Below are 17,528 nucleotides of genomic sequence, written 5' to 3'. Positions count from 1 at the left end.
CAGATACGCTCCAGGTTTAGCCTCAAGCTGCTCCATCACAGGATATGAGCTCACCCGTGGTGGAGGCTGACCTGCTGGATTCTTACTTCCATTTCCAACGTGACCGTCACAAACAGAGGCGACGGCTGGCCAGAGCAAACGGCTGGAGTAGAGATCCGCATCGGAAACCTCTCTGGAAAACAATGGGAACAACAATCCCAGGTAAGTTATGAAAACAGTTATGAATGTGTCAGGAGAACTGGATTTGATCAGGTCAGCTGATTGTGTCGTGGTTTCTCTCTTTCTCTCTGTAGATGTGGTGTCACTTCACTTGTCCCAGCAGGCAGTTCTGTCAGTTTCTCTTGCGGCGGAATGGAAGGTCGTTATGTGAACATGTACATTCCTAACATCCACGCATACCTCACACTGTGTGAGGTGGAGGTTTATGGAACAGGTAAAACCCGCAAAAAAATAGGTCCATTGTCAGTAGCGTAAAGATGTACAAAGCACAGCTCACAACAATGTCACTTTCAAGCTTAGCATCTTTTTGTTGTTTGAATTTGCCATGATCAACTTGAACATGCAGTGAAATCTGTGTGGGGATTTTCCAGTACTAAAAAACAGTAGTAAGAAAACTGCTGTATTCTTATTCTACGAGGCTGATTCCAGCTTCTTATTTACAGCTTCTTATTGACACTATCCATTCTACCTTAAAAACGTAATGCTGCCTGTGCTTCTTATTACGCTCAATTTAGGGACCCTATCTATCTGTGTCCCTTTTTCAGAAATCAACAATAAACTATTTTAAAGGGGTCATATAAGTTTTTCAAGTCCACTCCCTCCTATAGCGCCTCATTTTAAACACCACCCCCATGTTTTACTCACTCTAGGGAAGATTTGCATAAACGCCGCTCAAATGTTCATGCAGAGAAAGGAAGAGCAACTTTAATTCTCGCTCTAGTATTATTGCCACCGCCGCCATGCATTGGAAACACAGTGTGTTTTTTTTTTTGAAAGAGAAAATATTATTCCAAAAGGACACAATAAGAAATCTGTTATATTTACAACAATGTTACGGAACAGTTCAACCCAAATATTCAGAAGCGTTCGGTGAATTTTATGACTGTTTTCTGATCCTGGGAGAGTAGCCTAAACTGTCTTGTTCTGACTCACAGCCGGTAATTATGTTTTCATATTTAAAGAATTTGCCACTGATGATTCAAACGTTAGTTTTGAGCAGTGTAGAGTATCTTGATGTTTGTCGTTTCTCCGATCACAAATGCAGACATTTTTTATATTTACGTGACACAAGGTACCTTTAATGCAACACATAAAAAGACAGTATAAGTCATTATAATCAGTACTCATGTCTACACTGGATGAAACAAATGCCTCGTTTGTGATGTGTTTAATGTTTTTGTCTGGTCGTGCTGGGAGACGGCTTCACAGAATGGTGAGAGGCATAACATTTCTGTCACAAACTTGAGGCCACTGAGCCAATCACAACTCACTGGATAGCTGACCATCAGAGCACATCTCACTCTTCAGAATGATTATCTTTGTAAAAAAATCGGTGCTTCAGAAAGGCTGGGCATAGAGGAGCAAAAATAATTACAATTTTGTGTCAAGTAATGTGTTATCTTGACCTTACACTACATAACACATTGCATTACACCAAATAATGTCATGTTTTATTTCACCATATGACCCCTTTAAAATGTAATATATATATTTTTTTAATCTAGACTCTTGTGAAGACTCCATATGACCCAGCACCTGTGAGTAGATGATGGCTACCCTGCAAGGACTCCAGACACAAAATGATGAAATTTCATTGGTTTTAAATGCACACACAGTTTGATTGAATACATATTTGGTATTTGTAAGTACTATAATTTGAACTGTAATTTTTGATACAAGCTTCTATAAAGACTATTATGTCTTTGTAACAGATAAACTTGCATTTTCTGTAAAGCTGCAATTAAACAATATGTGTTGTGAAATGCATTATACATATAAATGTGAATTAAACTGAATGAGCTATTGCATTGTTGTTGTCTCTGAGGGAGTGTTGAAAGTTTCACAGGGGGCATATACCCATTGTGCTTGTTCATAACAAATAAATAAATAAACTTATAGGCCACACACACACACACATATATGAGAAAAAGTAGTTAATGGTGCTTTTCCACTGCATGGCATGGCACAGTACAGCTGTGTATGGTTTACTTTTGGAGGGTTTCCATGTGAACCATACCATTACCAAAATGTAACGTGTATACTTTGCTATCTGATACTTTGATCACTGATTGGCTGGAGAGAATTTTCACTCCCTGTGTCACTGAACTTGTGACACAAACAAAACCGCTAGATTTAAATCAGCACAGCCAGCAAAGGATCGATCAAAATGGGTTTGAACGAGCGCACCTTTTTTAACAACCAAAAAGTGTCCGTTTCGTTGTCTGTTGAGGAAGTACAGATGTTCCTCTTTTATATTTTTACTTAATAAATTATGAAAATGAACAAAAAATGCAGTTTTGGTTAATTTATTTTTGCTGCGAAAAAAGGAAACCGACGGCAGAAAGCATCCTATCCTACTTTTCTTTAGGCTTATTTTAAGCCTAAAGATTTGTTTTTATTGTGAATGTAAAATGAGTAATTGCTTCCACTGTTAGAAAGGAAGACTGAAGTGATTGCTGGCGCTGCATGCATGCACACAGTTAAGCTTTGCTACTTTGACAATGCAGCCTGTTCATTATCATAATAAAATTCAGTCAGTCAAACATGGGTTAAAAAAACAACAACACACTGCTTAGTTTAAATATGCAGTAAAATCAGTGCCGTTAAGTGTTGTCACCGTACTGCCATAATGTTATGCAAAATATAATGGTTATTGGAATGCGAGTGAAGTACACAAATAATTTGGCATTCAAATTCTTTCTGAATATGGAAACATTTTAATTTATGTCGTATGAGAGACACAACACTGTTTTCAGTTTCATTTTATCCAAAATGAATTCCTTTTGGCTTGTTGTTTATATTGCTATAACTTCTAAAAGGCCTATAATTAATTATTTTCCACCAAGCAAGAGTGTTGTCAAGACCGCCAGCTGATGAGTGTTGTTGTTACGGCACCTCAGTGGAGGTTGCTGCTTGATCTCGGTGTGATGCAGCTTCCCATTCTGGGGTCACGCTCCTCCTGGGCACTTCTCATTGTTCTCATTGGGCATGTTCTCATTGCAGGAACTTGGGTATTGCGATGTTGCAATCATGGCTCCTCTTCCCGGAAGTACATGAGGAGGTTACTAGGCTTGGAGGGCACCTTTTTCTTCCAAAACAGATCCCCCAAGTTGAGCACACTATTGCAATGCAGTTTTGCCTGCAAAGCACTGCCACATGGCGGGGTAATCTGCACCTCCCGTCCAGGGCCTTTAAGTTCTCATCCGCCCTGATGGCCAATGCTTATGGAGCTGCTTGACAGGCCATTTTGGCATACAGCTCATGAAAACCCAAAATTCCTATCTCAAAAAATTAGCATATCATGAAAAGGTTGTCTAAACAAGCTATTAACCTAATCATCTGAATCAACTAACTAACTCTAAACACCTGCAAAAGATTCCTGAGGCTTTTAAAAACTCCCAGCCTGGTTCATTACTCAAAACTGCAATCATGGGTAAGACTGCCGACCTGACTGCTGTCCAGAAAGCCATCATTGACACCCTCAAGCGAGAAGGTAAGACACAGAAAGAAATTTCTGAACGAATAGGCTGTTCCCAGAGTGCTGTATCAAGGCACCTCAGTGGGAAGTCTGTGGGAAGGAAAAAGTGTGGCAAAAAACGCTGCACAACGAGAAAAGGTGACCGGACCCTGAGGACCGATTCCAGACCTTGGGGGACCTGCGGAAGCAGTGGAGTCTGGAGTAGAAACATCCAGAGCCACCGTGCACAGGTGTGTGCAGGAAATGGGCTACAGAGAAGCAGCACTGGACTGTTGATCAGTGGTCCAAAGTACTTTTTTCGGATGAAAGCTAATTTTGCATGTCATTCGGAAATCAAGGTGAAAGAGTCTGGAGGAAGACTGGGGAGAAGGAAATGCCAAAATGGCTGAAGTCCAGTGTCAAGTTAAGTGTCAAGTTCTTTAAAATCATATTTTGGTAAGATTTAAGTCATTTAATCGCTTTATTTTGTATTTTTTCATTTCATTACAATAAAGTAAGTCAGAATCCAATAAAGTATAATTTGGTAATTAGCAGTCCAAAACTAACAATTTAGGCTCCAGTTATTGTCATTTTCATTAACAATACGCCACAGCGCTGGCTCAATCATGAAATCCTGCGAAGGCTAGACTCGGAGCGTGCTTTGAAGACTTTATTACTGGACCTGTCCTCCGAAGGAAGCAGTCTTTGTGGGACACTGCTACCGTGGCGTGAAATCAATGTAATGAAACAGCGAACTCTGGTGGATAGCGGACGGAAATCCATGAACCAGATTCATGACAGTGACATTTGCGCAATCCCAAAAATTATTTTGTCCTTCTTCTCGAATCTGGGTAAAAAAAAAAAAAAAAAAAAAAAGTCTTCATTACTAAGAAACTAGTTATTTAATTTCCAGTAGCCTCGCATACCAATGTTTTTTATATCACAACTAGAGAGTACCTAAACAAGCATTTTATGATCCTAAAAAGGCAATAAATAACTTCAGTAACATATTGGACAAATCCTGGGTTGATTAACCATAAATCAATCATTGACTGCAAAGAGTGACTCAAAGAATAAAAATTTTCATTAAAATAAAAAAAAAAACCTCCAAATATCCACTATAGAAAGATAGGTAGAAAGGTAGAACATTTATATTTTGAAGAAGGTATCGAATGCGGAGGGAAACGATCGAAGAAATCATCTGGTACATCATTCAAATATCTGCTCATTTTCAACAACAAAAAACAAAAAACACCTTGATATTTCCTCATCAACACTGATATAAAATGTGTGACCTCTTTAGATATTTTTAGCTTGGACTGAAGAATTGGCCATACAAATTTCTTAAGACAAAAATAGAGTTCAAAAACTATAAGTAACAATCTACCTTCTTTTAAAGTAACCAATTCTGATACTTAACCTTTAAACTTATTTTTGAAGAATAGCGACACCTGTTGACTGATGAAGCATGATAACAAAAGATTTGATCTCCACATTGCGAACGCCACCATTTAACATCAGTTTTGCACAAATTAGACACTTTAATATTAGGAGTGTAACGGTACGCAAAAATCAGGGTTCGGTAAGTACCTCGGTTTTAAAGTCAGGGTTCGGTTCATTTTCGATACAGTATGGGAAAGAAATGGAAATATTAAACTGCAGGTTGTTCATAACTGTAAACTTAAAAAAAAAATTAGTTTACACTTTTTTAAAAATACTTTTAATATATATATATATATATATATATATATATATATATATATATATATATATATATATATATATATATATATATATATATATATATAATTAAAAATAAATAAATAAATAAAATACTGCTGAAAAGTTCTCCACTAAATAAAATACTCTGTCTCAAACCAATATCATATAATAAAATATAATGAAACATATAAATAAATAACTATGATTACAGTGCAGCATTACCAATCCAAGGTTGTAGGCCTGCTCATATTTAAAAAATATATATAACTTTTCCGAAGTGTAAAGTGCAGTGTCAACAGTTTCAGTTTTTAGACCTGCTCAGATTTCGTTATTGCGTTGGGCTGATCGGAATTAAGAGCAAAGGTCTGATTAAATGACGGAAGCTGCGTTTGAATTACAATAGTTTTTTCCTAGTTGTAGTGATGTTCACACTCACGTGATGCCTTTTGAAAACCTTAGGCTGGTGACACACTGGCATATTGCCCCTGTCAAACATAGTCTATTTTGCCGTCAATACTGTTGACGGTGTCCTTTATCTGTGGGCTTTATATTTATGCTCAACATGAAGTATAGATATTGTTGTTGTGAAGACAAGATCAAGCAGCAGAAACGCCACGCACACGCCACGCAGCCAGTGTGTCACCGGCCTTAGAATTAGCTGCAGGGCGGGATTTGCGCTGAACGCACTTAATATGTTCATTTGGAAACACGAAAATGTACCTTTTTTCCACACACAAAATATTGCATTCGGTGCACACGTGCACTGTACCGAAAGTCCTGTACCGAAACTGTCCGGTACGAATACACGTACCGTTACACCCCTATTTTATATATATAAAATTATATATATTATATGTTTATGCTTGGACCAGTTTTTTCCTTCAGAATGCCTTAATTCATTGTGGCATAGATTCAACTAGGTGTTGGAAACATTCCTCAATGATTTTGGTCGATATTGATATAATGGAATCATGAAGTTGCTGCAGGTTTGTCGGCTGCACATCCATGATGCAAATCTCCCATTCCAGCACATCCCAAAGCTGCTCTATTGGATTGAGATCTGGTGACTGTGAGGCCCATTTGAGTAAAGTGAACTCATTGTCATGTTCTAGAGACCAGTCTGAGATGATTTGAGCTTTGTGGCATGGTGCATTATCCTGCTGGAAGTAGCCATCTGAAAATAGTTACATTGTAGTTATAAAGGGATGGACATGGTCAGCAACATTACTCAGGTAAGCTATGGTGTTTAAACAATGCTCCATTGGTACTAAGGGAACAAAACTGTGCCAAGAAAATATCCACCACATCATTACAACACCAGCAACCTGAACCATTGAGACAAGGCAGGATGGATCCATGCTTTCATGTTATTTACACCTAATTCTGACTTATCATCTGAATGTTGCAGTAGAAATCGAGATTCATCTGATCAGGCAATGTTCTTCCAATCTCCTACTGTCCAATTGAGCCTGTTCTTAGCTGACAGGAGGGGCACCCGGTGTGGTCTTCTGCTGCTGTAGCGCATCTGGTTCAGGGTTTGACGTGGTACCTTGATTGTAACGAGTGGTTATTTAAGTTACTGTTGTCTTTCTATAATCTCTAATAGTCTACCCATTCTCCTCTGACCTCTGACATCAACAAGGCATTTTTGTCCACACAACTGCCACTCATTGGATATTTTCTCTTTTTCGGACCATTCTCTGTAAACCCTAGAGCTGGTTGTGCGTGAAAATCACAGTAGATCAGCAGTTTATCAAAGTGTGTGTGTGTGTTTGTGTGTGTGTGTGTGTGTGTATGTATATATATATATATATATATATATATGTGTGTGTGGCGAATGGCGTCAGGTACTGGAGGGAACTGTAAGAAGCAACCACAATTATATAAAGTTCAACTACGCCGGGAACTACCAGCCCCAAGGCAGGGAGCACACAGGTTCGTTACCGAAAAATGGGTGAGCAGAGAGACATAGGCCTGGGAGTACAAAAGTGAAGCAGATTTATTCAAATACAAAATTTAAAATCATCAATACATTACCATCAAAGGCTAAATATTAACGTCTCAAAAAAAGAAAGAAGAAAAGAATAAACACTTTACAACACTTCAATAAAAAAATACATACAACATAATACAAATACACAAGAAAGCTTAAGGGAGGTAGATGGCTTGCTGTGACCCTCAATTCTCACACACACACACAACACGCTTAATACCCACACACACCCACTCTGGTTAGGTAAGGTCACACAATAAACACAGCACTCAACGTGAACCCCGTTAAAAAGCAGCTAAACCCCTCCTCTATACACTTTCCTTGGGACAGAAATAAAAAAATAAAAAAGAGAACAATAAGGAAACAGTCAGTTCACAAACAAAACAAGGCCTTCTGGCCTGGACTCCCCTCAGCATGGCGTCGTGGGTATACTGTTCCCCATAGCGACACAGTTCTAAGTTCCCTTGAAAGGGAACATCTCAGGTTATAAATGTAACCATGGTTCCCTGAGTAGGGAATGAGACACTGCGTACTATAGCTCCCTGCCATGCTACTTATGCAAGCTTCAGATGAAGAAGTGAATGATGTATTCTCCCAGTGACATCAGGGGCTGGCGCCGATCAACTCATTGGGTTTTTTTAATGTATGCTTCAAACACGGGTGTTCTGGTGTTCACAGGTGTTCCCCATAGTGACCCCTAGAGGAAGCAGTGTCTTGTTTCCTACTCAGGGAACCATGGTTACATTCATAACCTGAATAGTTTTCTCTGATTAATAACTAGACGGTGCTCTCTTTTTCTGTGTGGTGAGCATTAAATTATTCAATTTTGGAACTTGTACTTCTCAAAGCCTTTCTATAGTCTGATGTGTTTTACCTACAGTACATCATGTCTATAGAAATGACTTCCTCTCTGGATTTCCTCCTCCACTTTGTCAATATTTGGAGTTGGAGGTTATAATTAATACAGTTCTGTTCAAATTTTGCTTGTCTCCCGTGACTTTAAAGCAGACATTATAATTTTGAGCATTCACATTAAAGTCATTCAAAAATCTTTGTGCAAGGGTTTTGTTTATGCTTTTAAATGGCTCACTAGCTATTGAAGTGTAATTAGCTAGTAAGGCATCACTGTTAAATCTAAAGCGTTCTTATCCTTCTGCAAGGTTAATGTATCAAGATGGATTTTTCAGTCATTTTAATATTCCTTTATCTTTTATTTCATGCGATCTGGTTTCTTTGAAGGTTTGCTCGTCGGGTTAATATAGTTAACTGGAGTATTGTCTGCAGAGTCTACCAAGCTTTTGTCACAGTTAAGCCAGAGAATAGTTCTGTTTTACAGTTCTGATATGTATACTAATGTGTTTTACCACTTTCTACATAAAAACAATTACTACATTTGATCATTTAACTAACATTGGCATTCCATTACAATGCAATCATTTAGATTTCATGGCTGCAGATGCAGAGAACCCTGGCTCTCACTTTGTCTTTTCACAGGTCACTCTTTTGGACTCGTGCTATTATGAATGCAGTCTCTATCAAATCCTATTCGAGTTCTAAGTAAGATTTGTCTCAATGCTCAGCAGGCATCTTTAAGCTATAATCAGGCTTGTATATTTTGCATCTACTGGTGGTGGTTCACTCTGTTTCTACGCACCTATTGGTTCGATTTTACTTGGCCTGTTGTGGCCTTCACATTACACAGACTATTTTGGCACTTTGCATAACTCTATGCTATGGTGGTCATCAGGTAAGCTTGTCCATTACTGTTTATGGAGTATGGCTTATCGTGGCCTTCACATATAATAGCCTATCTGGGACTTCACCTAACACTGAGTGTCTCTTCTACTAATGGTCATGCTGATTTGGCTCATTTTCTATTTTGGGGGGATGGGTTTCCTCTGTGGGTTCCAGCAGTTAGATGGAGTTCTATCAAGCATATGCAGCACTCTAGCATAAATAATATTTCTGTGTATATGTTCTTTCTTATGTTGCTGTTAGAACCCTAGCAGTAACTTACCTCTCTTACTCAATGCAGTGGTTTGGAATTCTGGACCGTTCTCCTCATCTGAGTTCTGTCAAGATCAGACTGTAAACTATGTCACGTAATACTCAAGGTACAGTATGATATTCTTAACAAACTACATGTGGTGGTTATTTCTCACATGTCCCTCATGTCTAGTCTATCATGGTTTTCAAATACAGTGGCCTATCGTGGTAATCTACACATGATGCTTTCACATCACATATTTGATAGAAACATACACAGGCTTTCAATGTAATTGCAGCCCATCGGGCCTTCACTTTACATGGGCTACTGAGGCTACACATTACTCACTCTATTGCGGCCTTTGCTCATTTTGGCCTATTGTGGCCTTCAGGTAAATTACTATTTTTGTTTATATAACTCTGCTTATCCTTGTCCTTCACAAAATTGGCCTGTAGTGGCTTTTCTCATTACATGAATAACACTGTCTTTGTGTTAAATGACATAATGTGGCATGTCGTAAGATAGCTCATACAGTCATTTGTCTGTAAATATTTATGCATTTTTGTTAAAAATGTAATGCTTTAAGGTAAATTAAGCAAATACTGGTGGTGGTGTCACACCTATTCAACACCTCTCACAGCCTTCTGTCATGGATTTTGTGGCTATCCTCTCTATGGCGTTTTATAGCCTTTCTCTCATGGCCTATCTTGACCTTTCTTTCTGCACCCTATCAAGGCCTTTCTCTCTGTGGCTGTTTCAGCTCCATTTAGTCACAGAAACTGCGGTCTGTCACCGCAATACAGAGGCCACTACTGCTGTTGAACGTGGAGTTCAAACATTTGAATCCTACATTAGACCTGAACCACAAACCGTCTCAAAGGTTCAACAAATAATTATCAAGCTGTCCTCAAGGTAATCTATATGCAATTACTGATGGCAGTGTAATACCTATTCATATTCTCCTAATAACTGTTGTAGTTTTCTATCAAAGGCTTATCCTAGCCTTTCTCTCTGATTCCCATTTTTTGTGTCCTTCCTCTCTATTGCCTATCTATAGATTATTCTTGCTGAGGAAGCTGAGTTACATTGAGATCAGTAGGAAGCTTCTTTGTGTTGTGTTTATTTATTTATTTTTTATTCAGAGAATCATGGTAGTGTTTAGTTTTATGCAGTGCTCTGCTGGGGATGTAGAATCACTGTCGATGATAAAAATAGGATTAATAAATGGATTAGAAAGGCTGGAACGGTTATTGGCCTCAATCCTGATTCACTTGAGGTAATTATGGAAAAGAGAACAAGGACAACATTTTTTATTATTTTGTTTTAAAAAGGTCATCCACTACACTGTTTTTTGGCGGACTTGGAAGATTAGTGATGCCTCAGTGCTATACAGAGCTATTTAGAAGGTATTTTATTCCTGCTGCAGTTAGGTTTCTAAATTAATTATTATTAAGAAAATGTGTATGTTACTTGACCTATAGAACTGAACTATTATAATTATGACTGAAAAAAATATACATCACAAATGTTCATAAGTTAATGTTAAAACTAATCCAAAACATAAATCGTATTCTATATCTAATCCTAAATATATTTTGAAGGTTGGTTGATTGACCTCACAAATGAAGATATCAGCAATGTGAAGGAAAATAACATTGGAGGAATTATCTAAGCTAACAGAATGTGTTAAAAATGTGAAAGATTGGATGACCAATAATTTTCTCCAATTAAATTCGGATAAGACAGAGATATTAATTATTGGACCAAAAAACACTACACAGAATCTTGTAGATTACAATCTGCAACTAGACGGATGTACTGTTACTTCCTCTACAGTCAGAAATCTGGGTGTCATATTAGACAACAATTTGTCTTTTGAAAATCATATTTCCAATGTTACAAAAACTGCATTCTTCCATCTTAGAAACATTGCCAAGCTACGAAACATGTTATCTGTTTCTGATGCAGAAAAGCTAGTTCATGTATTTATGACCTCTAGACTGGACTATTGTAATGCACTTCTAGGTGGTTGTCCTGCTTCGTCAATAAACAAGCTACAGGTCGTCCAAAATACAGCAGCTAGAGTCCTTACCAGGTCAAGAAAATATGATCATATTACTCCAATTTTACAGTCTCTGCACTGGCTACCTATTAAGTTCCGTATCAGTTACACATTATCATTACTTACCTATAAGGCCCTAAATGGTTTAGCTCCAGCGTACCTAACTAGCCTTCTACCACGTTACAACCCATCACGCACCCTAAGGTCACAAAACGCTGGACTTTTGGTCGTTCCTAGGATAGCAAAGTCCACTAAAGGAGGTAGAGCTTTCTCACATTTGGCTCCCAAACTCTGGAATAGCCTTCCTGATAATGTTCGGGGTTCAGACACACTCTCTCTGTTTAAATCTAGATTAAAAACACATCTCTTTCGCCAAGCATTCGAATAATGTATCTCTTAAATTGTGAGTGTAGGTGCATCTGATCAAATGTGCATTTTTATTCTTTAGCTTGGGTTAAACTAATTTTACTTTGTTGGATCAGCAGCTATGCTAATGATGTCTCTATTTGTCTCTCTGTTTTGAGTAACTAGGATTTACACAAGCTCCAGTCTGGATCCAGGACACCTGAGAAGAGATGATGCTGACCCTCAGAGGACCTCAGATGATGCTGACCCTGAATCAACAACAGAACTAACAGATATTGCTACAAATGTGACTGCATCATATAATAATTATTAATTATTAATAAAATTAATAATGTTAATTGTCTGGCTGACTATGTCTTGTATTAATGTTTCTAAAAATCCTGTCATACATGCACAAGCACACAAAAGTGACTTTCTGAACACTAGTAGCTTACAGCGGCACTGATGTCTGAGTTTGAGACAAAACAGCCAAAAATGTACAGTCTGACATCTGTATAAATTGACAGATCTTTTGAGTTTTGAGCAGATGATGGACTGTGGAGCTCTTGATTTACATCCTGCCTGAGATCATTTAAATACATACAAAACAACATGCAAATAATCAGCGAACAGACTGATGGAGTGGAAATCATGAACTAAAGGTCTGTGGGTTCATCTAGAGCAGGGGTGTCAAACTCAATTCCTCGAGGTCCGGAGCTCTGCTGAGTTTTGTTCTGACACAGAAACCATGTAGTTTTCTAATGAGCCTGAATCACTTGATTGATGGGATCAGGTGTGTTTAATAAGGGTTCTGGCCCTGCAGGAATTGAGTTTGCCACCCCTGATCTAGAGCTACTTTAGTTAACATACTGTACATCAAGTCTATATACAGAAGATATTATGACATACAGTATAATCCTAAATTGTACACAAAACAAAAGAAGTTTTCTACAGCTGTCTACACAATGTTTTTGGTGATTTGTATAGTTGTTACAAGAATTTCCATCTGATACATCTGGTGATATATTTTTCTGTTTATCTTTGTCTTTCTCTCGCTTGCTTTTAGGTGACTCCTCCCTAATTGGGCGTAAAAAGACACACCTGCTGATTCATCACCCGAAGTCCAGCATCTTTTGTAATATCAGGATGTAAAGATCTCTGATTATATTAAATATCTCTGATTATCTAGACCTTCATTTTTCTTTGAGTTAATTGTTGTTTTTGTTGTTTTAATTGTTGTTTTAAATCCTGATTTCTTTCTTTCTCTTAAGTTTTGTGAACTGGCGAGTGTGCCACTATTATTTTGTACCTTGTAAATATTGTAAATAGTACAGTTTTCTTTCAAGCTCAAGTTCAGGTTGAGCTTTATTGTCATTCTGCTACATGTTTGGACATACAGTAGAACGGAATGTCGTGGCTCACAGGTCCTTCATAAATACAACAATGAAGTAAAACCTATAATAACCTATACCTAAGTATAAACCTAAACAAAACTAACCTACTGACAGATTTTCACTATACATATGCTACAGGTGCATCTAAAAAAAAGTTGAATCATTGCACACAAACTGTTTTTTTGTTTTAATTCTGATGGTTATGACTTAAAGCTTAGGAAAATTACAAATTTAGTATCTAAAAAAAATATATATATATATTTTCTAAAAGATCAATCAATCAATCAAAAAAAAAAAAAAAAAAAAGATTTAAAACCATGAATGTTCAAGATTTCCAAAGAGAGTTTAATTATATGCAATCAATTGGATGGGGCTCCGTTTGCATGAATTACTGCTTCAATGTGGCATGGGATGGAGGTGACCAGCATGACATTGCTGAGGCGTTATTGAAGCCCAGGTTGCGTTGATAGCAGTCTTCAGCTCCTCTGTATTGTTTGTCAGATGTTACTTATCTTTCTCTTCACAATAGCCCATAGATTCTCGGTGAGGTTCAGGTCAGGTGAGTTGGCTGGCCAATCAAGCACAGTAATATAATGGTCATCAAAACTATAAATGAAATTACAGAAGTAATTAAAGATAATTTGAAAAAATTGAAAAATGAAAAATATAACTTGCATTATATATAAGATCACTTTAACTTAGGGACTCAATTACAATATAAAAAGAATAAAATAAATACACAAATTGCAAAACAACTGAAGTTGGACACAACTAAGACAACCAAAGGAAATCAAGAATCAACTATTTTAACAGAGTCTAATTAAACATATTATGAATGCAACAAAACAGACAAACACGCAATCCGTAAGAGGCCAAACAATCTAAACAAAAGGGGGATTCTTGTTGGACGGGTCCAACCACGCGACCTTAACCGAAACCACACAGAAACACCATACAAGTCAATGTAGAACAAGACAGCAGCGATATCCACACTGCCATCTATACAAAAGAACAATTATTAACATAAAAAAATCTAATAAACAAAATGAGAAAACAAACATCCACTCAACCACCAACAGCTGAGGTAACCTGGATAAATCTGAATGTTTAACATTAACTGAAATAAAACACAGATTGAGACTCACACTACATCCATGGTTGATAAGCAAACAGAATACATCAATGCGTACCTGGAGGAAGACAGATGCTCATTCTGCAGCAAAGCAGAACCACAATCAATGGCACAGAAACAAGCACAAAGCACAGGATCGACTGCATTCAGCTGCTCTCTTAACAAGACGAGAGATGCACATGCAAATCAACTAAAAACTAGAACCAAAATAAAGCAAACGGATACCATACAGGACTTTAAACCACCTGAAGTGACCAACAGTCACACTTAGCTGAAGCACAGGAAAAAAAAACTACCTCCTGGATATACAGTATTGTTCAAAATAATAGCAGTACAATGTGACTAACCAGAATAATCAAGGTTTTTAGTATATTTTTTATTGCTACGTGGCAAACAAGTTACCAGTAGGTTCAGTAGATTGTCAGAAAACAAATGAGACCCAGCATTCATGATATGCACGCTCTTAAGGCTGTGCAATTGGGCAATTAGTTGAAAGGGGTGTGTTCAAAAAAATAGCAGTGTCTACCTTTGACTGTACAAACTCAAAACTATTTTGTACAAACATTTTTTTTTCTGGGATTTAGCAATCCTGTGAATCACTAAACTAATATTTAGTTGTATGACCACAGTTTTTTAAAACTGCTTGACATCTGTGTGGCATGGAGTCAACCAACTTGTGGCACCTCTCAGCTGTTATTCCACTCCATGATTCTTTAACAACATTCCACAATTCATTCACATTTCTTGGTTTTGCTTCAGAAACAGCATTTTTGATATCACCCCACAAGTTCTCAATTGGATTAAGGTCTGGAGATTGGGCTGGCCACTCCATAACATTAATTTTGTTGGTTTGGAACCAAGACTTTGCCCGTTTACTAGTGTGTTTTGGGTCATTGTCTTGTTGAAACAACCATTTCAAGGGCATGTCCTCTTCAGCATAGGGCAACATGACCTCTTCAAGTATTTTAACATATGCAAACTGATCCATGATCCCTGGTATGCGATAAATAGGCCCAACACCATAGTAGGAGAAACATGCCCATATCATGATGCTTGCACCTCCATGCTTCACTGTCTTCACTGTGTACTGTGGCTTGAATTCAGAGTTTGGGGGTCGTCTCACAAACTGCCTGTGGCCCTTGGACCCAAAGAGAACAATTTTACTCTCATCAGTCCACAAAATGTTCCTCCATTTCTCTTTAGGCCAGTTGATGTGTTCTTTGGCAAATTGTAACCTCTTCTGCACATGCATTTTTTTTAACAGAGGGACTTTGCGGGGGATTCTTGAAAATAGATTAGCTTCACACAGACGTCTTCTAACTGTCACAGTACTTACAGGTAACTCCAGACTGTCTTTGATCATCCTGGAGGTGATCATTGGCTGAGCCTTTGCCATTCTGGTTATTCTTCTATCCATTTTGATGGTTGTCTTCCGTTTTCTTCCACGTCTCTCTGGTTTTGCTCTCCATTTTAAGGCATTGGAGATCATTTTAGCTGAACAGCCTATCATTTTTTGCACCTCTTTCTAGGTTTTCCCCTCTCTAATCAACTTTTTAATCAAAGTACACTGTTCTTCTGAACAATGTCTTGAACGACCCATTTTCCTCAGCTTTCAAATGCATGTTCAACAAGTGTTGGCTTCATCCTTAAATAGGGGCCACCTGATTCACACCTGTTTCTTCACAAAATTGATGACCTCAGTGATTGAATGCCACACTGCTATTTTTTTGAACACACCCCTTTCAACTAATTCAACTAATTGCCCAATTGCACAGCCTTAAGAGCGTGCATATCATGAATGCTGGGTCTCATTTGTTTTCTGAGAATCTACTGAACCTACTGGTAACTTGTTTGCCACGTAGCAATAAAAAAATATACGAAAAACCTTGATTATTCTGGTTAGTCACATTGTACTGCTATTATTTTGAACAATACTGTATGGTGGCTGCCTAGTTAACATACAGTACACCAGTTACTTTTATAAGTCCTCAAACAGGCACCAACCAATAACTTCAAGAAAATGCCACCCAAACCATTCACTATCCTTACCTATCATGCGGGTTTGAAAAGAAATGTCTTAGTCTTACCTAGCTTCAAAAGAAAAAGATGAACTCTTCCCTTACTCCCTCTCCAATGTCCGGAATATCATTCCATACTAACCAGCTGCCTACCTGACTTATTGTTTAAGTCCACCCATGGTTGCTCGGCGTGGCCAGGTTTATTTTTAAGTTATGAGCTCAATTTTGTTATTGTGGAATCATTTGTAGATAGGAGAATGCCAATTATTTTGAAGATTTGTGTTGTCTCCTGTGTTTTAATAGAGAGGGAGTAAGGGAAGAGTTCGTCTTTTTCTTTTGAAGCTAGGTAAGACTAATACATTTCTTTTCAAACCCGCATGATAGGTAAGGGTAGTGAATGGTTGGGGTGGCATTTTCTTGACGTTATTGGTTGGTGCCTGTTTGAGGACTTAACTGGTCTACTGTATGGATTCATATTCCGGACATTTTTCAAAAGGAATTGCAAATTGTATTTGCAATTGCGTTTTCAATTTTTGAACGCATAAAATGTGAAATAATCCAAATGCAAATTAAAATCATGCATTAAGTGAGTGCCAGATTTAAAATGGAAATGCAAAGTCTGTTTGCAATTGTGTTTCCCATATCTTACGAGCTATGAGCCTGTCATATTTATACAGCAATATTAATTACCAATTTTTTTTCACTCTCTCTGCACTGCACATGTAAACTGCCAAAACTAAACTGGAATCGCAATTCCTTTTGCATTTGAATTTCCAACTTCTACACAGAAACCTGTCAATTAAGTGACAGGGGTGGGGCCATTTTATTGGGGAAACAGTTCGATTCCATTTGATTTTTGGCAGTTCACATGCACAGTGTAGAGAGAGTGAAAAGGCAAATGTGGTAATAAATATCTCTTAAGGCTCATAGCTTGTAAGATATGGGAAACACAATTGCAAATGGACTTTGCATTTCCATTTTAAATTTGGCAGTTTACATTTCCATTTTCAATTTGGCGTTTGCTTGAACGAGAATGCAAACAGTAATGCGTGATTTGTATTTGCGTTTGGATTATGCCACATTTTATGCGTCCACAAACTGAAAACGCAATTGCAAATACAATTTGCAATTCCTTTTGAATTTTGTCTGGAATATCATTCCATAGGTTAGGGCCCCTTCAAACGGTAACTGGAAACACA

This window comes from Carassius auratus, unplaced genomic scaffold, assembly GCF_003368295.1.
Source record: "Carassius auratus strain Wakin unplaced genomic scaffold, ASM336829v1 scaf_tig00009308, whole genome shotgun sequence".
NCBI lineage: Eukaryota > Metazoa > Chordata > Actinopteri > Cypriniformes > Cyprinidae > Carassius > Carassius auratus.
This window is presented reverse-complemented; position numbering follows the sequence as displayed.